Raw genomic sequence first — 27,213 nt, 5'->3', positions numbered from 1 at the left:
AACAAAGGCCGGGCTAACATAACCAAACAAAGGTCGGGCTAACATAACCAAACAATGGCCGGGCTAACATAACCAAACAAAGGCCGGGCTAACATAACCAAACAAAATTGCAGGAAAGAGGGACATGTTCCATTTAATTGTGTCCATTTGCAATTTGCTCTCGCATTTATAAATTATTTCCTTGCAATATTTATTTTTCATATCAATACTTTTGGATTTATGTTTTGCTTTCAATATCATTATTTTTGTTTGCAATAGTAAGAATTTTGTTCTCAACTTCAGAAGTTTTGCTTGATATAAATGGCACCAAAGTAACTCATTCACGAGAGGATTTCACCATATAATAACACTATTGCCCTATTAAAGGTGTTTAAAGCGGAAATGGTTAATTCCGTGTTTCCCAAACTCTGTGTACATTTGGGTTTTTCCCTAGCACTACACAGCTGATTCAAATAATCAACTAATCATCAAGCTTTGATTATTTGAATCAGCGGTGTAGTGTTAGGACAAAAAAACTAAACGAGCACCCCTTGTGGTCCTGAGTTTGGGAAACATTGCCTTAACTGAATCATTAACACAGTGTTTTCCCAGCCACCGTTTTGGTAAAAAGGTGAGGGAATGGGCTGGTGAAATGCAACCAATCTCAAATCCATGTACTATGTTATGGATGCAAGGGCTGACCATCCATGATATCAAAATTTAATTTTAGGCTATACAGTGTTTATTTACATTTACCTTGTTTACATACATTGGAGTAAATGTGGAGTTTTCTTACATGTGAAACTGCAAATTTGATATCACTAAATGTGGAGTATTGGTTTTTCCATTTATGCTTTGAGGTTGGACTTTAGCACCTATAGCTCGTTAGCATGTGGGGCGCACTGATTGGTGTCACCTCGTTAGTCAGTATGTGTTACACCTGTGATGGTTGCCATCTCGTTAATGGGAAGGCGTTTCACCTGTGCTAGCCCAGGTGCTATTTAAGAGTGGCTGGCCCAGTGCTCCAGCAGTCTTGATAGATACAGAGGGTTAACACCTTTAGTTGGCGTGCCCCATTTTGAGTTCTAGACAAGCAATCCTTAGTCTTATCTTCCCTGCTTTCATTTGGATCCACTTATTGGTTTTCGTCTGTCTTTGAGTTTGGTGTGGGTTTTCCTGTTGTTTGTTTCTTCTTCAGAGGTGGAGAAAGTACCCAATTGTCATACTTGAGTAAAAGTAAAGAAACCTTAATAGAAAATGACTCAAGTAAAATTGAAAGTCACCCAGTAGAATACTACTTGAGTAAAAGTATTTGGTTTTAAACATACCTTATAAAAAGTAAATGTAATTACAAAAATATACTTAAATATCAATTGTAATAGTAAAAGTTTAAATAATTTCTAATTCCATAAATTAAGCATACCAGATGGCACCAATTTAGTGGTTTTTAATTTGCCAGGGGCACACCAACACTAAAACATAGTTTACAAACGAATCCCTTGTGTTTAGTGAGTCCGACAAATCAGAGGCAGAAGAGATGACCAGGGATGTTCTCTTGATAAGTGTGTGAATTGGACCATTTTCCTGTCCAGAGTACTTTTGGGTGATAGGGAAAACGTATTGAGTAAAAAAAAATCTTTAGGAATGTAGTGAAGAAAAAGTTAGTTGTCCAAAATATAAATAGTAAAGTACAGATACCCCACAAATACGACTTAAATAAAAATACTTTGAAGTACGTATTACTTTGAATCATATTTAGTTACCGCTCATGGTGGGTATCTTTTAGGTTCCAGTTGTTGTTGCTAGTTAACTTTCAGTGGACTTGTGTCTGTCAGAACCTCTCCTAAAACCCCACCTGTTTTGTTTTGGTTGGTCAGTGACGCTTTGTTAGTTCTTTGTTATTCTCCTCACATGTGGAAATGTGGTTTCACTATGTGGGAGTTCGGAACGTGAGAGAGTGAGTTGGAGTGTGTGTGCATGTGTGTTTGTGTGTGTGCATTCATGAGTGTGTACCTTGACACAGGGAGGCATGGTGATGTTGAGGTTACACAGCACGTGCTGTGCATCCTCATACTTGGTAGACTTCCGCAGGAAAGAAAGGAACCCAGAGGCTTCCTTATTGCTGTCTCTGACCTGATAGACACAGAGAGAGAGAGAGAGAGAGCGAGAGAGAGGAGATACAAGGGAAAGAAAGAGAAAGACAGCCGAAAAAGAGGAACAGGAAGACCAGAAGAGGTGGACTCGAGGAAGAGAGACACGAGAGAATGACAAAGGTAAGAAGAGGTAAGCAAGAACAGATATGAAGGATAAAGAGGATAGGGTGAAATGTAATGAAAAAGAGAGAGAGGGAAGAAGAAGAAGAAGAGAGAAAAAGGGGAATTAGATAACCTGCAGTGTGGTGGTCTGTCGAGCAGAAACACAGAGGGAAGAGATGGAAGCAGTCCATAGGCAGGCGAGAGAGAGAGAGAGATTTACCTGCACAATTACCTGGGCGTCTGTCAGATCAGACAGTAACAGAGTGACCGTGAGAGAGAGAAAGAGAGACAGTGAGACAGACATACAGACAGGCAGGCCACAAGATTGGCAGGCAGGCAAGAAGGTGAAAGAGCTAAAGGACGTGCACACAGTTACAGCTAGGTAGAGTCGGCAGGTACACCACGATGGAGAATACTTCACAGGGCACTCGTCTGAGACTGACTAAGATGGAAGCGCACGTCACACACACTCAAAAGCCACACAGACAGACAGAAAACACAGACAGATATGGGTAGACAAACAGACATAGAGTGGGGCAAAAAAAGTATTTAGTCAGCCACCAATTGTGCAAGTTCTCCCACTTAAAAAGATGAGAGGCCTGTAATTTTCATCATAGGTAAACTTCAACTATGACAGACAAAATGAGAAAAAGAAATCCAGAAAATCACATTGTAGGATTTTTAATGAATTTATTTGCAAATTATTATCACCTACAAACAAGCAAGATTTCTGGCTCTCACAGACCTGTAACTTCTTCTTTAAGAGGCTCCTCTGTTCTCCACTCGTTACCTGTATTAATGGCACCTGTTTGAACTTGTTATCAGTATAAAAGACACCTGTCCACAACCTCAAACAGTCACACTCCAAACTCCACTATGGCCAAGACCAAAGAGCTGTCAAAGGACACCAGAAACAAAATTGTAGACCTGCACCAGGCTGGGAAGACTGAATCTGCAATAGGTAAGCAGCTTGGTTTGAAGAAATCAACTGTGGGAGCAATTATTAGGAAATGGAAAACATACAAGACCACTGATAATCTCCCTCGATCTGGGGCTCCACGCAAGATCTCACCCCGTGGGGTCAAAATGATCACAAGAACGGTGAGCAAAAATCCCAGAACCACACGGGGGGACCTAGTGAATGACCTGCAGAGAGCTGGGACCAAAGTAACAAAGCCTACCATCAGTAACACACTACACACTAAATCCTGCAGTATCCCCCTGCTTAAGCCAGTACATGTCCAGGCCTGTCTGAAGTTTGCTAGAGAGCATTTGGATGATCCAGAAGAAGATTGGGAGAATGTCATATGGTCAGATGAAACCAAAATATAACTTTTTGGTAAAAACTCAACTTGTCGTGTTTGGAGGACAAAGAATGCTGAGTTGCATCCAAAGAACACCATACCTACTGTGAAGCATGGGGGTGGAAACATCATGCTTTGGGGCTGTTTTTCATCAAAGGGACCAGGACGACTGATCCGTGTAAAGGAAAGAATGAATGGGGCCATGTATCATGAGATTTTGAGTGAAAACCTCCTTCCATCAGCAAGGGCATTGAAGATGAAACGTGGCTGGGTCTTTCAGCATGACAATGATTCCAAACACACCGCCCGGGCAACGAAGGAGTGGCTTCGTGAGAAGCATTTCAAGGTCCTGGAGTGGCCTAGTCTCCAGATCTCAACCACATAGAAAATCTTTGGAGGGAGTTGAAAGTCCGTGTTGCCCAGCAACAGCCCCAAAACATCACTGCTCTAGAGGAGATCTGCATGGAGGAATGGGCCAAAATATCAGCAACAGTGTGTGAAAACCTTGTGAAGACTTACAGAAAAACATTTGACCTCTGTCATTGCCAACAAAGGGTATATAACAAAGTATTGAGATAAACTTTTGTTATTGACCAAATACTTATTTTCCACCATAATTTGCAAATAAATTCATTAAAAATCCTACAATGTGATTTTCTGGATTTCTTTTTCTCATTTTGTCTGTGATAGTTGAAGTGTACCTATGATGAAAATTACAGGCCTCTCTAATCTTTTTAAGTGGGAGAACTTGCACAATTGGTGGCTGACTAAATACTTTTTTGCCCCACTGGTTAGGCAGACAAGATGTATAGACAGACAGACAGACGCGCACAGACACACACACAGACAGACAGGTGGTCTGTGAAAGAGAAGTGTTGTCTGCAACTCAGGTATGCACACATAGGTATGCACACACAGGTATGCACACACATGTAAAGGAAGATAGAAAGACAGGCTGAACAGATATACAACAAAAAGGACAAGATTTGAAACAGATGGAGAGATGGGTGTGATAGAGATGAGAGAAGATACACAACAATTGTAATGAACATATATAAAGTTAGAGATAGACGGACAGATAGATGGACACACAAACATGTCTGAAAGAAAATGACAGACACACACCGACATATCAGAAACACTGATAGTCAGTCAGACACACAGACAAGTAGACCGGATCGAAAAGACCAACCGACTGTCGACTGACCGACTGTCAATTCAAAGCAAAACCTGCCTGAATAACATGTCAAATACACCAACAGACAGTTTGACAGACTGACACTTCAATTAAATCACAATTCAGTGCAAAAATAGAGATAGACAATGAGAGGGAGACAGACCTTGACAGAGACGGGCAGTCTGTTATCTCGGAAGGCTTGGAAGCTGAAGCTGCGTGGCTGCTGAGTGGCCTTCCTCACAGGCACCAGGTTCCCAGAGCACTCCAGGTGCAGCGGCATGCCCTCCATTACCTGAGGGGGGCGACAGAGAGTCACGAGAGAAAAAAATCCTCCATTGACTTCCATGGATTATTCACACAAATGTCTGAGTTATGTGAACATATTTAAAGACAGTAGAACCTACTGAAACACACACTAAACCCCTCGCCCCCTGACCCCTGCTGACCTCTATATCCCTGCTCCGGGCCACCTCGCTGAAGTTCTCGTGCAGCTCCAGGGTTTTGTCCATCTTGTCGTCGGTCATGCAGTAGCAGCGTAGGCGGCCCTCGCGCGCCTCGTTCATTTTGGCAAATATTACAAACTTGGCCATGTAGGGCACGGCCATCAGCTCCCGGTACAGCAGGTTGGCGAAGGTCACCACTTCGGCTGTGCGTGGGCAGTCTGCCAGCCAGAACCTGGGGAGAGGGGGAGAGGAGAAGGGGAGAGATGACGCATAGAGAAGGTTGAGGGATAGTCGATAGAGATGGTGGCTGTTTGTGTGTGTGCATCTGTTTTATGTGTCGAAGTGTACAGTTAATGGATTAAAGACTGTAGCATAGTGTAAGCGGATGGAACTCAATATGGTTTGGCACAGGATAAGGTTGCAAATGGTTATTATGCACAATTAGTAAACTGGTGTTCTTCTTCATACATTTTGTATAACACCTAAAGGAGGGTGTGAATTAGGACTCACCTTGCAGAGACGTTGGTGGTGAAGTTGGCGCAGTTGTTGGTGTACATCAGCTTGGTGGTGCCAGTGATGTCCTCCCACTGGGCTGGTGCTGTTCCACCTGGGAGACAAGGGGCAGTTTCATCTCTCTCAATCTTTGTCTTTCTCCTCAGTGGCCTGTTACTTTTCCCAACTCTCTTTCATTCAAGATTGTCTGGGCACGTGATGCTATCGTCCCCGTAGCACTCACGTCAGTCATCATGAAGTGCTTTGAGAGGCTAGTCCAGGGCCATATCACCTTCACCTTACCAGACACCGTAGACCCCCTACAATTGACATACCGCCCCAACAGATACACATAGCCATTGCACTACACACTGTGGTATCCCACTTGGGCAAGAGGAATACTTATGTGAGAATCAGTGTTGGGGAGTAGTGAACTACATGTAGTTCAACTAGAAATGTAACTACATTTTGTAGTAGCTTGGTGGTAGTTGAACTAAATTCAAATCTAAGTAGTGTTTTCAGTAGTTCATTACTTTTTAGCCATGTAGTGGTGTAGCTACCAACTGGAACTACACACTACTTTTTTGCTCAAAAACATTTGGGTGTAGGTAATAATTTCCTGTATTTTTCGGTATTAATTCTCACTTGAAACATAATTTTTGTGTTTAATAGGCTAAATTACACACAGTGGCTGACTTACCATTAGGCAGTTGCCTCAGGCCTCACATCATCAAGTGGCCTCATGATCTGGGCATAATAAAAAATTATCACACTAGTAATAATTTCACTGCTTGAGACCCCACCATGCTCCGGTCGAGGCCGGTGAGGGTTGGGAACAACACCTCCGCAACGCTGATCCTGAACACCCCAGGGGTGTGTGATTAGCCCCCTTCTGTACTACCGGTTTACCCACTACTGTGTGGAGCTTTCAGCACTAGTTCTGTCCCCTTCACCCCTGTCCTAACACTCACTTATGTTGACAATTAATGCTATTTGCCATGAACCAGATGTCAAGGACATAAAGTAAACTCCATGCATGCCCGTACCAATGACACTGCAGAGGAGGCGCAGGCTGGTGGTGTCCCCCTCCCCAGCGTCACGTGAACTCTCCCTCCAAGACGGGGGCAGCGGGATGCGTAATCCTATTGGCCGGTGGAACTTGCGTCGTCGTGGCTCGACCGTGACCACTGGGCTGAAGGTCGCTTGGTTACCAAGCTGTCGAGTCAGAAGCTCGTCTGGGATAGGCTGAGCCTGAAGAGGGAGAGGAAAGACGGGAGATGAGAAAGAGTGAAAGAAAAGAGAAAGGGATAGAGAGAAGAAAGGACAAGTGATGTATTAAAAGGCGAGACAAAAATAAGAACAATAACGTAAGGTAAAAATACAACACAAAACACAAAACTTTTTCTCACATTTACTCGCCCTCTGGAACATAGTCAACAAACTATTATTAAGACAAAAAAAACATGTTGTTACAACATAATACATAGGCCTACCTGAACATACATTTAACAGATGGATAAACAATCATACACGTAAAACCAAACCAAGTGACATGCGCATTTGAATATCAGTTCATTTAGCTCAGGGAACTGAGGTATGATGAAAGTCTGGAGAAAGTAAAAACTAAAAAAGACAATAGTGAAACAAAGCAAACACATTCATACATGCAAAAACTCAATATCACAAATACAGTACACAAAACATCGAAATCAAAGGACAACAGACACAAAATTATAATGAGGAGATATGGGACAAATGGACGCAGTAAGAAGTAAAACAACACAATCTTTGGTTGTGGAAAAATATATGGAGGTAGTCAGCACTCCTGACTGCCAGTTACTATATGATGTAGTCAGTGTTATGCATTAGCCAGCTCCATTGTTGCTGCGGTGCCAAACTTGCATGATTGGCAGGGCAGACAGCACTGATTGAGTGAGCTGAACAGAGCAGCTACCTGACAAAATGTCCCATTCAATCAAAGTTGATTGAATACAGCCCTAGGTCTTTGGAAGAGCAGTGCAGAAAGCATGACAGTCTATTCACTCCTAGGGAGCCAACATGAAAAACAGCCTTTCTATTTACATAACCCAGTAGGTAAGGTAAGGCATCGCTCAGCAGGCATCTCCCCCTCTCGTCCTCGTCCTTCTCCTCTTCCTCACCTGCAGCCCCAGTCGAACTTTCTTGGTGACCGCTGTCTCAGGGAAGATGGCTTGGACATGAGGGACCAGCATGCTGGCCAGCTGACCGCCCTCTGGGCCAATCAGGTCGCTCTCCTGCTGGACGCGGGACACCACAGCGAAGTAGAGGGGGAAGTCCGTGGAGATGATGCGGCGGATTCTCTTCTTCTCCAAGTCCTCGTGACTCTCCAGGTCTGAGGAAGGAGAGGGGCGGCAGAGAGAAAGGGGTAAGGATTATGTTAATGAGTTACATATATTTTTGTGTGTATAACATCGTTGTTACAGTAAAATGATATACTGTCGCTTACATACGAGGCCTTAGACATAACAGTACATAAACACGGCTCTACTGTAGAGGGGTGACATTTATCATCGTTACACTGACCTTCATCCATGCCATTCAAAATGGTCTCCAGCACCTCGTCGCCATAGCGATTGCGATGCTCCTTCCAGACAGAGCCGTTCTCACTGCGCAGAACAACCAGCTCCCGGTCTCCTCGACCCAGAGAAGCGAAGTGGGGAATCTCCACTATCACTGGCCTGTAGAGATATTACCACTCTAAATCAGAATGCTATACATGCTGTTACTATTGGAATCTATTACGATTACTGTATGATTGCTCCTACACTGTTACAATCACCACTATCACTGCCACTGGGTAATAAGAAATGCAAGGTCCTCACTGCCCAAATACAGGTTGACAAACAAGCAGACATACAGAGATACAGGCACACACATGCAAGCACGCACGCAAGCGGGCACACGCCGGTACTCACCCTAGGAACTGCATACTGGAGGGCCCCAGGGAGATGATACGGCTGGCCAGGCCCTCTCCCTCTACCAGCGGGGGTGGGGTGTTGAGTTTCTGGGGTTTGACCAGACGACAGGTGATGCGGGTGGGGGCAGCACAGGTCCGAGGGGGGATGATGACACGCAGCCCGTGGTGTCTGCTGCCACGCATGGAGCCCCCGGGCATCCACCATGAAACTGACCAGGAACCTGACCGGCAACCAATGAGAACCACCATTAATTATTGAGAGAATAACTATCCAACCGTGCTCAACTCAAGTTCATCCTGGTCAAATTCAATCACGAATGGTCATAGTGACCTCGTTAAAGAACTGTAATCACACTGAATGGAAGAAATAGGAAATAAGCTGCCGATTCATTATGTAATGTGTTGACATTGACCAGCATCACCACCCTGGATGGTTCCAACCTTGAATACGTGGACATCTATAAGTACCTAGGTGTCTGGCTAGACTGTAAACTCTCCTTCCAGACTCATATCAAACATCTCCAATCGAAAATCAAATCAAGAGTCGGCTTTCTATTCCGCAACAAAGCCTCCTTCACTCACGCCGCCAAACTTACCCTAGTAAAACTGACTATCCTACCGATCCTCGACTTCGGCGATGTCATCTACAAAATTGCTTCCAACACTCTACTCAGCAAACTGGATGCAGTTTATCACAGTGCCATCCGTTTTGTCACTAAAGCACCTTATACCACCCACCACTGCGACTTGTATGCTCTAGTCGGCTGGCCCTCGCTACATATTCGTCGCCAGACCCACTGGCTCCAGGTCATCTACAAGTCCATGCTAGGTAAAGCTCCGCCTTATCTCAGTTCACTGGTCACGATGGCAACACCCATCCGTAGCACGCGCTCCAGCAGGTGTATCTCACTGATCATCCCTAAAGCCAACACCTCATTTGGCCGCCTTTCGTTCCAGTTCTCTGCTGCCTGTGACTGGAACGATTTGCAAAAATCTCTGAAGTTGGAGACTTTTATCTCCCTCACCAACTTCAAACATCTGCTATCTGAGCAGCTAACCGATCGCTGCAGCTGTACATAGTCTATCGGTAAATAGCCCACCCATTTTTACCTACCTCATCCCCATACTGTTTTTATTTATTTACTTTTCTGCTCTTTTGCACACCAATATCTCTACCTGTACATGACCATCTGATCATTTATCACTCCAGTGTTAATCTGCAAAATTGTAATTATTCGCCTACCTCCTCATGCCTTTTGCACACAATGTATATAGACTCTCCTTTTTTCTACTGTATTATTGACTTGTTAATTGTTTACTCCATGTGTAACTCTGTGTTGTCTGTTCACACTGCTATGCTTTATCTTGGCCAGGTCGCAGTTGCAAATGAGAACTTGTTCTCAACTAGCCTACCTGGTTAAATAAAGGTGAAATAAAATAAAAAAATATATAAAAATTGTGTATAATATGGTGTGTAGGTATTGCAGTGCGTAAGCATTGTAGAGCAGGGCTCTCCAACCCTGTTCCTGGAGAGCTACCATCCTGTAGGTTTTCACTCCAACCCTAATCTAGCTCACCTGATTGTAATAATTAGCTGGTTGATAAGCTGAACCAGGTTAGTTACAACTGGGGTTGGAGTGAAAAACCTTCAGGAGGGTAGCTCTCCAGGAACAGGGTTGTGGAGGTAATAAACTGACCCTGTGTGTATGGGGCTGGCCACTGGGCTAACATTGTCGGAGGTCTCTGTAGCAGGACTGCTGGGGATCAGAGAGTCCTCATCATACTCCTTAGGCAAGGGGACAGGGGTGTGCTGTGGAGGGAGAGGGAGAGGAAGAAAGAGAGAGGACAATCTAATCATCAGCATTGACAATTGCATTTGATGAGATAAATGAATAAATCCTTTAACCTTACCCCCTCAAGCAGGACAGTTTCAGGGGACACGCATGGGATTCTGGGAATTGCAGGAGAGTAGGGCCTGCGCCAACAAAAAGAAAGAGAAAAAATTGAGTGGGCCAAAGAGTAATGTGGTGGAAAATCATTTCCCTCACATTATCCTCAGATGACTGGACTCTGACACACAAAGTGTTCAGTTCGACCCTGGCGCTGTCACTTACGTGGTGCCCAGGCCACCCTCAAAGTCTCTCAGGGTCTTTTTAGGGGACAGGAAATCATCATCCTGGTCCTTGAGGTCGTCAAGCTTCAGGTAGCGAGCACCATCCATCCCCAGCAACTCATCACCTGCAGAGCACAGAGAGACGACAGAGGAATGGAGAGCGAGAGAGAGAGAGAGAGTGAGAGAGAGAGGGAACAAAAACAAAAAGGCCGGAGAGAGAAAGAGAGAGAGAAAAGAGAAAAATGACTTGATAGGTCTAGACCAGGGGTGTCAAACTCATTCCATGGAGGGTCTAGTGCCTTCTGTTTTTTGGCTTTTCCTTTCAGTTAAGACCCAGGCAACCATGTGAGGAGACTTCCTCACCAATCAGTGACCTTAATTCCTCAATCAAGTCCAAGGGACGAGTGAAAAGCCGCAGACAATCAGCCCTCCGTAGAATGAGTTTGACACATGTTCCATTTTCCACTGCCGGCCACCATCCTACCATTACCATATATAGTCACATCCCCAAGCAGTTTCGGATCGGAATGGAGTCAAACTGACAACAACCAATGGAGACCAATGGAAAAAACCGTACGATTGACAACACAGAATAGAACACACACTGCATGGTACATAGCATGGCACCTAGTCACAGCATAGTGAGCATGCCCGTTAGAGAGTTCCGTATGGGAGAGAATGCCTTGGTTACTGAAAAAGGTTATTATAACTACAAGCAGTTACATATGGGTGTACACAGTCACTATGTTTGCGCTGATCCTTGAGTGCTTCTCAGCTGGAGTTGTATCTGTGTAATTAGTCTGTTGATCAATTAAGCACCGCAGGACTGGATCCCTCAGTGGCAGAACATTTTTTTTCTGTTCTATTTTTCTCTTGCTCTACAGTATTTCTACTATCTAAATTCTGATGTAGTCCTGTCAATGATGAGTCCATGGACAGGTGTTGTTAACACTGGTAAAGGAAGATGTCATGACCACATCACATGCCAATGAAACACTGACATGGTCGTTCACATTGAGCGCAGAGAGAGAGAGAGAGAGAGAGAGAGAGAGAGAGAGAGAGAGAGAGAGAGAGAGAGAGAGAAAAAGAGAGAAAGAGAGAAAGAGAAAGAGAGAAAAACAGAGAGAGAGAAAAAGAGAAAAATAGAGAGAGCGAGAGAAAGATAGCTACTGGGTGGATGTAGAGAAGAGGATAGCAGGAAACATTATTGAGTGAGAGAGACGGTTATAAAGGGAGATTGATAGGGATTAGAGAATGAGAAAGTCCTTGCAATGGAGGCGCAATTTTACGAGCCACCGAACAAAGCAGAGGTAAAGACACAGTCCTACCTAACGTTAGCGCTGCGACGCCTACAAAAACAAATGGAAAAGGCATTGTTTAGGCTCGTCATCTAGGTTCAAACAGAGATAGACTTCAGTCCTCTTCCATGACACTGGACCTGGGCTGACTATCACAACCAAAACACAGGACAGGCAGTAGTACTATTTTTTACAGAAAGACTTAAACGCTAACAATGAACGTGTCTCGAGTGCCCCAACCTACCCTCATCCTCTGAAACATCCAATATCTCATCTACGGTCTCAGGGAAACTCATCCGATGTTTCTCTGTGGTGATCTGTGAAAAACGTCAAGAGAAGGAGAGAGAAATGAGTGATATCAACTGACATGCTCAAATATGTCATTCCAGTCAACATGATACTGTGCTGTAGCTCAGAGTTTCACACCACACACAAATATACTAGTATCCATGTGAACCAGAAGTGCTGCTCACCACGGAAACAGCCTCCTCGGTGACCAACTTCAGCACATCAATGACAGAGATGTAACCAAGTCGTTTGGCAATGCCCAGAGGAGAGGTTCCATTCTACCACAGAGAACAGAGACAGACAGGAGATACACAGATCAGACGCCAGACGAAGGCTGTAGATGTAAGCGTGAGGGAAGAAATGAGTCGAGGAAAGCAAACAGATAAAGAACAGGTGAAGAGAAGAGAGTAAGGGAAGAGCAGAACTAGAGGAAGGATACTGTACTGGAAGGATGAGGCGAGAGGAAGAAGGATGTGCTTACGGTGGTGATCTCGTTGGGCTGGGCTCCGTGTTTGAGCAGCAGGGTGACTATGTCAGTATGACCCTGCTGGGCAGCCTGGTGCAGGGGAGTGTAGCCCACCTAGAGAGCGGGGTGGAAAGAGAGAGAGAGAGACAGAGAGACAGAGAGACAGACAGACAGACAGACAGACAGACAGACAGACAGACAGACAGACAGACAGACAGACAGACAGACAGACAGACAGACAGACAGAGAATGAGAGAGAGTGAGAGAGAGAGAGAGAGGCAGAGAGTGAGAGACAGAGAGAGACAGAGAGAGAGTGAGAGACAGAGAGAGACAGAGAGACAGAGACACAGAGACAAAGACAGAGACAGAGAGAGAGAGAGAGAGAAAGGTGTTCAGGTAAATGCAACCCTCTTACCAAGACTGCTCACATTGACATGCCATTATTCAATAGAAATTCCATGTCCAAACTAATGTAATGGGAGTGATGTGACAGCAGCCTGAAGGCGGCGGTGACGTGAGACAGGGCAGAGCCACACTAATAGAGGCCACGTGTAAGGAGGAGAGTAGCAGCGGCAGCATCTCACTCTGGTCTTGCTGTTCACATGAGCCTGCTGCTGCAGGAGAAACTTCACCATCTTGATGTTGCCATAGTGACAGGCCACATGAAGCGCTGTGTAGCCCATCTGAAAGAGAGATGGAGAGGGGGGGGTTGGCTGTGTTTCAGTGGCCTCATTATAAACAGCTTGGTGGCTCTGTTGTACCTTGAACAGTCCTGCCAGTAAAATATTATTGAAATTTGAGAGAGTGTGGATGCTGTATGAAAGTATTGGAAATGGCATGTCGTCATAGCATGTGGTGCATCGTACTGATAATACTGAAACCCACTCTACAGAATATAACAGAAAAGTGTGCATTACACGTTTCTGTTTTGTACACTGTATTCTGAGGTTTGTGGTTGACATCATGCAGCATGTCTTACCCGTGAGGCTGCGTAGACTGATGCCCCCTGTTTGACCAGGGTGTCTGCTATCCCTACGTGACCTTCCTGGGCCACCAGGTGCAGAGGGGTCAGTCCATTCTGAGAGACACGGGGGGGAACAGGAGGAATACAGTAGGCTGCTGGTCAGTCTGTTCACTAACCAGCTCTAAGTCAGTCTAAGTCACAGTGCACCGTCAAAACACGCATACTAGTAGGTAATTCCGGTTACCGGTTTGACCCAGTGATTGAAACATCTTGCCCTTTGGCCTCAACATTTTACCATGAGTCTATCAAAACCTGTACAACTTAGCTAGCTATCCCTGAACGCTTGCCTCAAACCCTCCTGAGATGTATTGTTCCTCTCTCCAGTCCACTACCTTGTTCCCCAGGTTGACGTTGGCCTGTTTGGAGATGAGCAGGGCCACCATGTCTGGCTGGCCCTCCTGTGAGGCCAGATGGAGGGGTGTGACCCCCTGGAGGGACTCCGCGTTGGCAGAGGCTCCATACTGCAGCAGGCAGCCGGCCGCCTCCATCTGGTTCTGCTTGGCTGCAATGTGCAGAGGAGTGTAGCCGTTCTAGAGACAGACACAGGGAGTCAGCAGGGTTGGGGGTAATACACTGGATCATCAATTGGTGGGTCGTATTCATCATAGTGTACACTGGTTACCAATGAACCTGGAAGGGGGATATACTAGTACCGCTATGTGTGAACGGCGTGTGTGTTACATCGTTCCTCTTACCCGGGCAGTGCTGTGTGCGTTGCCTCCCTTGCTGACCAGCAGCTTGACCACATCCAGGTTGTTGTGATGGACGGCCACGTGTAGAGGAGTCAGGCCGTTCTGCTTGAACACACACACACACTTACTGTCACTAGCTATCTAAACCACAGAATATCAGTCTGCCTTTGTGGGCGCATGTTTAAAATGAAAAATGATGTCTAAAATGGTGGGACATGCTGATTCCTTTTGGGCTGTGATAAATGACGGTCAGTACTTAGAATACAAGGTTTATTTGTTAGTCGGGTCACAGGAGAATTCCATAAGCTTTAGGTGGGTCACAGTACTGAGAACATTTACATTTAAGTCATTTAGCAGACGCTCTTATCCAGAGCGACTTACAAATTGGTGCGTTCACCTTAAGACATCCAGTGGAACAGCCACTTTACAATAGTGCATCTAAATCTTTTAAGGGGGGTGAGAAGGATTACTTTATCCTATCCTAGGTATTCCTGAAAGAGGTGGGGTTTCAGGTGTCTCCGGAAGGTGGTGATTGACTCCGCTGTCCTGGCGTCGTGAGGGAGTTTGTTCCACCATTGGGGGGCCAGAGCAGCGAACAGTTTTGACTGGGCTGAGCGGGAACTGTACTTCCTCAGTGGTAGGGAGGCGAGCAGGCCAGAGGTGGATGAACGCAGTGCCCTTGTTTGGGTGTAGGGCCTGATCAGAGCCTGGAGGTACTGAGGTGCCGTTCCCCTCACAGCTCCGTAGGCAAGCACCATGGTCTTGTAGCGGATGCGAGCTTCAACTGGAAGCCAGTGGAGAGAGCGGAGGAGCGGGGTGACGTGAGAGAACTTGGGAAGGTTGAACACCAGACGGGCTGCGGCGTTCTGGATGAGTTGTAGGGGTTTAATGGCACAGGCAGGGAGCCCAGCCAACAGCGAGTTGCAGTAATCCAGACGGGAGATGACAAGTGCCTGGATTAGGACCTGCGCTGCTTCCTGTGTGAGGCAGGGTCGTACTCTGCGGATGTTGTAGAGCATGAACCTACAAGAACGGGCCACCGCCTTGATGTTAGTTGAGAACGACAGGGTGTTGTCCAGGATCACGCCAAGGTTCTTAGCGCTCTGGGAGGAGGACACAATGGAGTTGTCAACCGTGATGGCGAGATCATGGAACGGGCAGTCCTTCCCCGGGAGGAAGAGCAGCTCCGTCTTGCCGAGGTTCAAGTATGAGAAGTATGCCTCGCACAGATACAAAAGCACATGACAGTCCATGTTGTGTTGCAGTGTGTTTTTCTACCTTTCCAGCCGCGTTGGGGTTGGCTCCTCTCTCCAGCAGCAGCTCGACCACGTCCACCTTGCCGTACTTACAGGCCACATGGAGAGGAGTGAAGCCTTTCTGCTTGGACACACAAACACACAGATTCAGCATGAGCAGGAGAACTAAAAGAGGTGAGGTGTGAAGGGATTAGGAGTGAGAGGAACGAATTTGAGAGAAAAATTGGGTTAGAAAAATTGGGTTAGAAAGAGAGAGAGAGAGAGAGAGAGAGAGAGAGAGAGAGAGAGAGAGAGAGAGAGAGAGAGAGAGAGAAAAAAAGTCGGTAAATCAAAGGAGAACCTTTGTCATCTTGGTTTGTTGGGCCGCCCCGTCCAGGAGAATCCGGGTGGTGTGGGCGTGTCCCTCACGGGCGGCGATGTGTAAGGGGGTGTGGCCAGCGGTGGTAGCCGAGTCAGGATTGGCCTTGTGCTCCAGGAGCAGCTTGACCAGCTCCTTATGTCCCATACGAGCCGCACAGTGCAGAGGGGTCTGGTCATCCTAGAGAGAGAGAGAGAGAGAGAGAGAGAGAGAGAGAGAGAGAGAGAGAGAGAGTGAGGAAAAACAGAGATTGGAATGAAATACGTGTAGGCAATTGTATTTAGCTAGCAGTAACATTAAGGTATTTGTGCAGTGTATGCTGTTGTAAAGATAGTAACTGAAGAATTTATACATATGTATATATATTCTTCTCTTCAGTTACTATCTTTACAACAACAGCATAAATGTAACAGTAACAGCATGCAACAGTAACAGCATGTAACAGTAACAACAGCATACACTTTCACTGGGGAGGGGGGGACATGTCCCACCCACATTCTGAAATTTTTGTCCCCCCCATGTGGACACCTCCGACCAGTCGGGTAGGCTGCTTGGAGTGTTTATCCAACTTATATGTCCCCCCCCCACTTCTAAAACCAAATATGCTCCCCTGATATGTATCATGTGCTAGTGGTTTTGAATGTGTATTCCAACCAGGACAGAGTTTGTAGTAAAACATTCTGAATGCTCATAGATGTGTATATGAGAGTGTGTACCGTACCTTAGCCTTGGCATCCACCTGGGCTGTGTTCTGCAGCAGGAACTGAGCCACCTCACAGTGGCCTGCCCTGGAAGCCATGTGGAGGGGCGTCTCCACTTTCTGTTACACAAACACAGGTCAGAGGTCACATAGCCTGTCACAACCACTCTGACATTAAACACATGACTAGGCCATGCAACATCAACAACACACACACATCAACTAAAATATCACATTATACACACAGAGAACAGGCTTTAGTCATCCAATCCGTATGAATGCATGGACCAGATACCCATCCATCATAACCTTTTGCTGGTGTTCATTTCAACATAAGAATAAGATAAGTTACTACTAGTCCATCAGAGAGCGCTGGATATTTCACCCCCGTGTCAATAATAAAGGTTATAAAGGGGTGGCCTCTCACCACATTGGAGGCATTGGGAGAAGCACCTCTGTGGAGCAGGTTCTTCACAATGTTCAGGTGGCCCATGAAGGCTGCTACATGCAGGGGGGTCAGACCAGACTATTTAAGGGGAGGGGGGGGGCACATAAAGAGAGAGAAGGTGTTATATTAATCCACCTCCATTAAGCCTACATTCTCACTTTCAGACCTTCTGTAATAGCATAACTGGCAGCAAACTATTACAACAATTAGAAATAGTAGTGCACCAAATCCATTGCTCTTCAAAAGAGTGTTATCTCACCTCTGTGACGGCCTCCAGGGAGGCAGAGTGTTTCAGAAGCAGGTCCATGGAGCGCATGTGGTTCTTCTTACAGGCAATGTGGAGGGAGTGAACCCATTCTGAACAAGGTCACAACATTTGACTAATTCAGCGTAGAGTTATGTTCGGTACGCACAAAATGGGAGAAAGCATTTAGAAATGGAGACGGTCCTGCCTGAACTTGTCCAATAACAACCCTCATTCATATTTCATAATGTTTTCTACTGTTTGTGCCTACTGAACGTGACCCAGTGACCCAGTTATAAAAGCTCAGTATACCTGACCAATGGACAGCTACACCTCACCCTTAACACCAGTATAGAGAAATAGAAGGACACTTAAGAGCTGCTGACCAGTGCACGTGCGTTGGCCTTGGCCCCCTTGTCCAGCAGTACTTTGGCCATGCGGTGGTGACCACAGTGGGCCGCTACGTGTAGAGGGGTCAGGTGGTCCAGTGTGATGTCATCGATCTCAGCGTTGTACTGAAGGAGCTGCCGCACACAATCCATGTGGTCACCCTGGGCCGCCATGTGGATGGGGGACAGGCCATTCTGGAGGGGAGAGAAGGAGGACCGGGAGATAGAAAGGAGAAGAGCAGTGTAAGACCTTTGAGAGGGGAAAAAATGGATAAATTAATAATACTGAAATAAGTCACGCTTCTGTGCTGCTGGCAGAGAATCATTTGGCATTGGTTACTGCTGAAAATGCAAGTGTGTGTGATATTGTGCCAAAGTGGTGTTAATGGTGTGATATTGTGCCAAAGTGGACGTAAAGTAGGGCCCTTTATTTTCCCCATAGTGGACTCCAAGAGGCCCGTGGCTGACCTTGGTCTTGGCCTGAATGGGAGCCCCCTGGTCCAGCAGGAGATCGATGATCCTCACGTGACCATTCCTGGCCGCACAGTGCAAAGGGGTCAGCTCATCCTAAAGAGAGTGAAGAAGCCAGGTAGGGTTAAACCGTTTTCAAGTCAAATGGCAGAGGAGGAGGAGGAAGAGGAGGAGGAGAAAGGGTGGGTTACAGTACCTTGGTCATGGCGTCTATCTGGGCCCCTCTGTCCAGCAAAAGCCGAACCATGATCGCATTACCCCTCCTTGAAGCTATGTGCACGGGGGTGATACCATTCTGAGAGAGGGGAAAGAACCATTTCTAAATCAATTGAATCAAAGACTCTTCTGTTAGGAAATGGGGTCTTTTAATGTCACGATTAAGGCAGATACAGTAGGTACAGTATAGGTGAGGTTTAATGGACTGACCTTGGGAGTATAGTTGACATTGGCTCCTCTGTTAATTAGCAGTTGGGCCACACTCAGGTTCTCATAGTGAGCTGCGATGTGGAGAGGAGTGAAGCCAGTCTACAGATAGAGCGAGAGAGAGAGAGCGAGAGAGACAGTGAGAGAGAGAGAAAATAGTAACATCTTATTTTCATCATCCATGTTTGCAGGTGGCTTTTGTTGAAAGGTTTTTTTGTTTATTGGAAGCTTTTTTGTTTAATCAAATGTATTTATAAAGCCCTTTTTACATCAGCAGATGTCACAAAGTGCTGTACAGAAACCCAGCCTAAAACACCAAACAGCAAGCAATGCAGATAATCACCTTTGTTGCTATTGCTTTTCTGCAAGTCAACACAAAAGTGTTTTGACTGATGACATCAGCTAATGACACCAGCATATTAAGGCTTAATAAGTCATCATTCACACACACACACACACACACACACACACACACACACACACACACACACACACTACCTTGCTGAGGACATCGGGGTTAGGGTCATTCTGCAACAGTACTGCGGCAGTGCGTGTGTCGTCGTTGCGTGCAGCAATGTGCAAAGCGGGAAGACGGACCTTGCCCTTGGTGCCGTAGTTGATGAGCAGGGCCACCACGTTCTCATGACCCTGCTGGAGAGCCACCGCCAGCGGCGTGAACCCATCCTGACAGACAGGGGAAGAGAGATGGAGGTAGAATGTTGGATAGAGCGAGGGGTGGCCAGGGAGTAAGGTCAGAAGGGAGAAAGGAGGAGAGGGAAGGACAGAGGGAGAGGTAGCAAGGGAGAAAGAGGAGGAGAGGAGGGAGAAGGAGGTAAGGAATGTCAACGATAGGGTGCAAGGGAGTGGGAGGAAAAGGGAGACAAGCCAAGTGATAATGGAAGGGTTGAGAGAAGGGTAAGTAGAGGATGAGGAAGAGAGAGCAGAAGAAAATGAAGATAGGGGCGGAGGACAAGAGGAAAGGAAAATGTGATACATTGTAAATTGAGATTACTGTAATGGAATGAGGAGAGAAAGTTAGTGGACTAATACAATCTGAGAAGGCATGACTGTAGGCCTTTACTCACCTCTGTTGGAAGGCTCTGATTGGCTCCATTCTCTAACAGGAACTTAACGACCTCTAAATGGTTCTCTTGTGCAGCCATGTAGAGGGGGCTGAAGCCTTTCTGTAAAGAAGAGGTACATGATGCATGGTTACCAGTAGGGCTTTGGAGGTCATGACATTTTGTCAGCCGGCGATTGTCAAGAAAATAATTGCCAGTCTCACAGTAATTGACCGTTAATTAACATAAACAAGTTTAGCATCTCCTGGCTTCCATGCATATCCTACAAGCCACTTGTGGTGGAAAAAGTACCCAATTGTCATAAAAGTAAAGATACCTTAATCGAAAGTGAAAGTAACCCAGTAAAATACTACTTGAGTAAAAGTATAAAAGTATTTGGTTTCAAATATACTTAAGTATCAAAAGTAAATTGAATTGCTAAAATATACTTAAGTGTCACAAGTAAAAGTAAAAGTATAACAATTTTGAATTCCTTATATTAAGCAAACCAGACAGCAAATGTTTTGTATTTTTTATTTACTTATAGCCGGGGGCACACTCCAACACTTAGACATCATTTACAAACAAAGCTTGGGCTTAGTGAGTCCGCCAGATCAGAGGCAGTAGGGATGACCAGGGATGTTCTCTTGATAAGTGTGTGAATTAGACAATTTTCCTGCCCTGCTATGCATTCAAAATGTAACGAGTACATTTGCGTATCAGTCAAAATGTATGGAGTAAAAAGTACACTATTTTCCTTAGGAATGTAGTGAAGTAAAATAAATCCATTATTTATTTTAGACAGGTCTAAAGGAACATGTTATGAAGAAAATGTAGTCTATTTCAGAAGAAGAGAATAGCATACTCTGAGTTGTCCTTGTGTTAGGCCCTGATCTGGCTATGCCATATGGCGGTGGGCTACACTAGTTCAATTAGCAGACAAGATAAGCTTAGAAATCCGTGGCATTATTTTATAGTATGAAGAATACAACTGAACATAGCTGAATAAAATAGAAAGCTGCATATGCAGCTACTCTGTGCTGAGTGGTCAACAAAGAAACCGGTCCTCCTATATGCTTCATTTAGAATTATTTATGCAACTTTAGTTGTGATACAAACTTTGGGCTATATTTTATTTGTAATATATTCTAAGGCTGCATGATGCGACTCTAATGATGATTAGAAAAAAGTCACATGAAAGGCATGAGCTCTGCTTTGTTTGTTGTGCAGGCTGCACACACTCTTCGACAGGCTCTCATTCACAATTTGACAAGCACTTCATAATATTCTCATCAGGCCTCAAATTTCCCGGTAGCCGTAATGCCCCCTAAAAAAATCTATGCCTTTTGCTGCCAAAATGGCCCTTGTGCCTTTGGGCTGAATGTAATAATTATATTTCCCTTCTCCCGGCTGCCAATCGGCGTGCTCTGCACCTTTCACTCACATGGCTCTCTCAGATATCTCAATTCTTATTAGCCAATGCCCCTTATGTGATCGAGTTCTTCTCACAGGCATCTCAACTCCGAAGTAGGCTACAAGTGAAGACAGACACATCGGGGACGCAACTGCTCGCGTCCCTCTTAGTGAATTCTGAGACGCATAGTGAAGATGTTAGAGGAACTGTCCACATGTGCTTTTCATCAACCAACATGAGTAGATGAGTAGGCCTAACAAACAGCAAAAGCACTAGCCTATGTCAATCTACTATCCCCCATAGTACAAAAGTTGACCTATTCTCTTGTCTTTCTGTGCGAGAAAATGATATTCAAACATACTCGCATCAAAAAACCTTTCAATAGCAATGAGGTTGATGCAACAGATCAGAAACTTTAGCTTAAAATGTTAATAAACTATTAGTCTATTTCTTCACATTCTAAGCGCAGAAATGCGCACAATTTTGCAAAATGCAAGCAATCAGTTAGCGGGAAAACACGACTCTCAAAAAGGACTGCAAATGAGATTATGCAAGTAATGCTTTATTATAAAGGTGCCATTTTTATGGTGAAAATGATATTCTCCAAACTTGAAACTCACTCGCCACCTATGCATGCCAGTTAGGCTCTACATCGGTTGTAAAAAATAATGCATGTGCTTCATTTTAAGAAGTTATTTGGCTACTTTAGTCGTGATACAAACCTTATCAAAAACATATAGGCCTATGGGCTAAGCTACATGAGATGTGTGCCTATGATTTGAAAAAGTTGCACACAAAAAAGGCATGCTCTGTTTCTTTTCTTACTGCACACGCTGGGCATCATTCACAAATAATAATACAGAATTCACAAGTGATAGGCTAATATTGTCACCCATCAGACTACTATGTAACCTTGTATTTACATATACTAAATCATATGTGTGAAATGAGTTTTGATTTAGAATCGACCATTATCATGCACCTGTCTTGGAACAAGGGAAAAAAAATACATGTCATCGGTAGCGAATGGAGGACACTTTTCCCCCTTTTCCCATTTTTATGCCAGCCAGGTAGGATATACTCCTGTTGTAAAGTGAAGCAATGTGCTTAATATTTGGAAAGTCCTAGTCTATAGAAAGCTGATGACCCTCCTCTTTTTAATAGAGGCCATCAAAACTGTGTTCTCACGCAATTGCATAGCCTACAGAAATGTTGCGCAACATGAGCTTTCATGAAGTGTTTGATTAGATTTTCGATACATCTGCATTAGAGTGCTGAGAACCAGGCAGTTATGAAGTTTGGTAGGCTACTAATGACCATCAGCAGCATCAGACCTTGGGGAAGACTAACTACCATGACTAAACGGATGTGGAATTTCCGGTAGTCTTGACTCGTGACTGCCGGTGTGGCAGTAATATGGTCCCCGTAACAGCCCTAGTTACCATCAACACGCGCACGCGCACACACACACACGCGCACACACACACACACACACACACACACACACACACACACACACACACACACACACACCAACCTCCTGGATAACAGTAAGAAGCAGTATCATGTCACTGATGACTCACCTGGGACTGGGAATTGACGTTGGCTCCATAGTTGACGAGCTCAGCCACCACTTTCTCCTGGCCTGCCAACGCAGCGATATGGAGGGCAGTGTTCCCCTTCTGGAGGTGACACACAAACACACACACAGAGAGAGACAGAGAGCAGTCTGAGTTCAGCCTTATGACCCAAATCTCTACATAAAAAGCTTTGATAAGGATACAGTGCTAAGAAATAATGAGTTATGATTTATCAGTCCCTTGAGGATTTTTGATATTTGCGGTCAAAAGGCTTGATTTTGCTGCGGCAATTCTGACATTTTGTTGTGAAAATGTGCTGACAAAGGAAAAAGTCTGTTGACGTGTCGATTGATTCAACCATATTATGCGGTAAATCTGTGGTGATTAGTTGAAGTTGCAAGCCCTCGCATAATATGCAGAGAATTGTTGATTTTGCTAAAAAAATTGGGATCGCAGAATCGCTGAATTCTGGAGGGACTGACTTATGACTTAATAGATTGATATTGAATAGATTAAATGAGATACATCCGTTTGTAGGCCTGTGATGAGACGAACAAGTATTCACACCACTTAATTTTCCTACATTTAATTTTTTTTATTGATTTGTCCTTTAATGTCAATAACCTACACAAAATACTCTGTAATATCTAAAGAGGAAGAAAAATGCTAACATCTGTAAAAAAAAATAATGAAAATAAACCCCCTGATTCAATACATGTTAGAATCACATTTAGCAGTGATTACAGCTGTGAGTCTTCTGGGTGAGTCTCTAAGAGCTTCCAAACCTGGATTGTGCAACATTTCACCTTTATTCGTAAAACAATTCTACAAGCTCTGTCAAATTGGTTGCTGATCATTGCTAGACAACCATTTTCAGGTTTTGCCATAGATTGTCAAGCAGATGTAAGTCAAAACTGTAACTCGGCCACTCTGGAACATTTGGTAAGCAACTCTTGGCCTTGTGTTTTGGGTTATTGTCCTGCTGAAAGGTGAATTCATCCCCCAGTGTCTGGTGGAAAACAGACTGAACCAGGTTTTCCTCTAGGATTTTGCCTGTGCTTAGCTCCATTCCGTTTAATTTTTTTCCTGAAAAACTCTCCAGTCCTTTAACGATTACAAGCAATACCCATAACATGATGCAGCCACCACTATGCTTGAAAATATGGAGTGGTAGTTAGTAATGCGTTGGATTTTCCCCCAACACAACACTTTGTATACAGAACAAAAAGTGAATTGCTTTGCCACATTTTTTTGCAGTATTTCTTTAGTGCCTTGTTGCAAACAGGATGCATGTTTTGGAATATTTGTATTCTGTACAGGCTTCCTTCTTTTCACTCTGTCAATTAGGTTAGTATTGTGGAGTAACTACAATGTTGTTGATCCATCCTCAGTTTTCTCCTATCACGCCCAATAAACTCTGTAACTGTTTAAGTCACCATTGGCCTCATGGTGAAATCCCTGACCGGTTTCCTTCCTCTCCGGGAAATGAGTTAGGAAGGATGCCTGTATCTTTGTAGTGACTGGGTGTATTGATATATCATCCAAAGTGTAATTAATAACTTCACCATGCGCAAAGGGATATTCAATATCTGCTTTAAAAAAGTGGTTTGTGGTTTGTGGATTGTGGTTGAATCTGTGTTTGAAATTCATTACTCGACTCAGGGACCTTACAGATTACTGTATGTGTGGGGTACAGAGTTGAGGTAGTCATTCAAAAAACATGTTAAACACTATTATTGCACACAGAGTAAGTCCATGCAACTTATTATGTGACTTGCTAAGAAAATATTTATTCCTTATTTAGACTTGCCTTAACAAAGGGGGTTGAATACTTTTTCATGAATTTGTTAAAAAAATATGTAAACATAATTCCACATTGTGTGTAGGACAGCGAACAAAAATCTAAAATGAATCGATTTTAAATTCAGGCTGTAATACAACAAAATGCGGAAAAAGTCAAGGGGAATGAATACTTTTTGAAGGCACTATTATATAGTGGATTCTGTCTGTAAACAGTCTGTTATAGCTGGTGAATATCTCAAGCATCTGTGGTATGTGAGTAGAGTCATGGTAAGCAGTGAGTAGTGTGTGAGTAGTACCTTAGTGGTGGTCTCCAAGACAATGCCTGCGTGTAGTAGCCCCAGGACCATCTTGACGTGGCCTTCTTTCGAGGCCAGATGCAAACCGTTGAGCCCATTCTGCAGAGACCGCAGTGAAGATTAGTATTGACCACACAGAACCATCAGACAATATCGTCAGCCAACAGAACAAGCCCCAATAGAATCTGTCTGCCTTTTAGTCCATTCATCACATGGATTCCTAAACAGTAGATACACTAAAAATAACAAGCAGAGAAACTCGAAACCCACAGTAGCTACGAAGCAGAACAAAAAGATTTCTGAAGATAAACAACCTTAAGACTGAAACAGTCGGGTCTCAAAGGAAGCAGACAGCATGGATTTGTCTCAGGCTGTCAGGGCATACAGCTGCAGAATCAGACAGACTAAGAGTAAAGTCAGGGCCTGTCTCTGCTCTGCCAGCCTGCAGTACCGTGACTGGCCACAGGGAGACTCTGTAAACCACACTGGTCCCGCCCTCATACTGCAGTGTCACCCAATTCACATGAATAACGTACTACATCTGCAGTGCATGCACACACTGAGGGGAGACACACATACACACACACACACACACACACACACACACACACACACACACGGGGGCAACACACGCGTGCATGCACACGCACATAGGCACGTACACACAAATGTGTATGTGTGAGCTGGCAGGAGTCTGCTGGTTTGTCGATCGGGCAGGGGTAGGTTGACAGACTGACTTCACATATAAAACCCTGACTCATAGTATTTTGTAGAACAGCAGTAGTTCCAACAATTATCATAGCTCTTTGCTCTACTTCAACCCCAATCCTAACTTGAACACATATAGAAAACATGTTTTACAACGTCACATCCCCACATATTGTCACGGGCGTCCTCCTCTTCATCTGAAGAGGAGAGGCGAGAAAGATCGGAGGATCAAAATGCGGCGTGGTATGTGTTCATGATGAAATTTAATAAAGAAAACACTGAACACTGAAACACACTATACAAAACAATAAACAAATAACGACCGTGAAGCTAAATGAGAACTGTGATGACACAAGCAATCAACATAGACAATCACCCACAAACAAACAGTGAAACCCAGGCTACCTAAGTATGATTCTCAATCAGAGACAACTAATGACACCTGCCTCTGATTGAGAACCATACTAGGCCGAAACATACAAATCCCCAAATCATAGAAAAACAAACAGACTGCCCACCCCAACTCACACCCTGACCATACTAAATGAATACAAAACAAAGGAAATAAAGGTCAGAACGTGACAGTACCCCCCCCCCAAAGGTGCGGACTCCGGCCGCAAAACCTTAACCTATAGGGTAGGGTCTGGGTGGGCGTCTGTCCGCGGTGGCGGCTCTGGCGCGGGACGTGGACCCCACTTCACCATAGTCTTTGTCCGCCTCCGTGGCTTCCTAACCACGGTGACCCTTCTAAATGACCCCACTGGACAGAGGGGCAGCTCGGGACAGAGGGGCAGTTCGGGACAGAGGGGCAGTTCGGGACAGAGGGGCAGCTCGGGACAGAGGGGCAGCCCCGTACTGGCTGACGACTCTGGCAGATCCTGGCTGACTGGCGGCTCTGGCGGATCCTGGCTGAATGGCGGCTCTGGCAGATCCTGGCTGAATGGCGGCTCTGGCGGATCCTGGCTGAATGGCGGCTCTGGCGGCTCCTGGCTGACTGGCGGCTCCTGGCTGACTGGCGGCACTGGCGGCTCCTTGCAGACTGGCGGCTCCTTGCAGACTGGCGGCACCCTGCAGACTGGCGGCACTGGCGGCTCCTTGCAGACTGGCGGCACTGGCGGCTCCTTGCATACTGGCGGCACTGGCGGCTCCTTGCATACTGGCGGCACTGGCGGCTCCTTGCAGACTGGAGGCACTGGCGGCTCCTTGCAGACTGGCGGCACTGGCGGCTCCTTGCAGACTGGCGGCACTGGCGGCTCCTTGCAGACTGGCGGCTCAGGGCAGACGGGTAGCTCAGGCCGCGCTGGGCTCCACTGGAGACTCCGGCCGCTCTGGAGAGGAGGAAAGCTCTGGCAGCGCTGGATGGAGGAGCTCTGGCGCCTCTGGACTGAGGGGCGGAAGCTCTGGCAGCGCCGGACAGGCGGGAACACCTGTAGGGAGGATACAGAGAGACCGCCTGGTGCGTGGGACTTCCACCGGACCCACCAGGCTGGGGAGACCTCCAGGAGGCTTGGTGTTAGGAGGAGGCACCTGAAGGACCGGGCTGTGGGGGAGCACTGGAGCTCTGGTGCGCAGCCT

General features: G+C 45.4%; 1 pseudogene; it reads right to left on the bottom strand.

The window, feature by feature from the left end:
• Positions 1-27,213, bottom strand: part of LOC115101130 (ankyrin-1-like) — a 40,869-nt pseudogene that overhangs the window by 11,134 nt on the left and 2,522 nt on the right.

This window comes from Oncorhynchus nerka, linkage group LG19 (genome assembly GCF_034236695.1).
Source record: "Oncorhynchus nerka isolate Pitt River linkage group LG19, Oner_Uvic_2.0, whole genome shotgun sequence".
Lineage (NCBI taxonomy): Eukaryota > Metazoa > Chordata > Actinopteri > Salmoniformes > Salmonidae > Oncorhynchus > Oncorhynchus nerka.
Note: the sequence above shows the minus strand (reverse complement) of the source record. Positions and strands in the feature narration are given on the sequence as shown.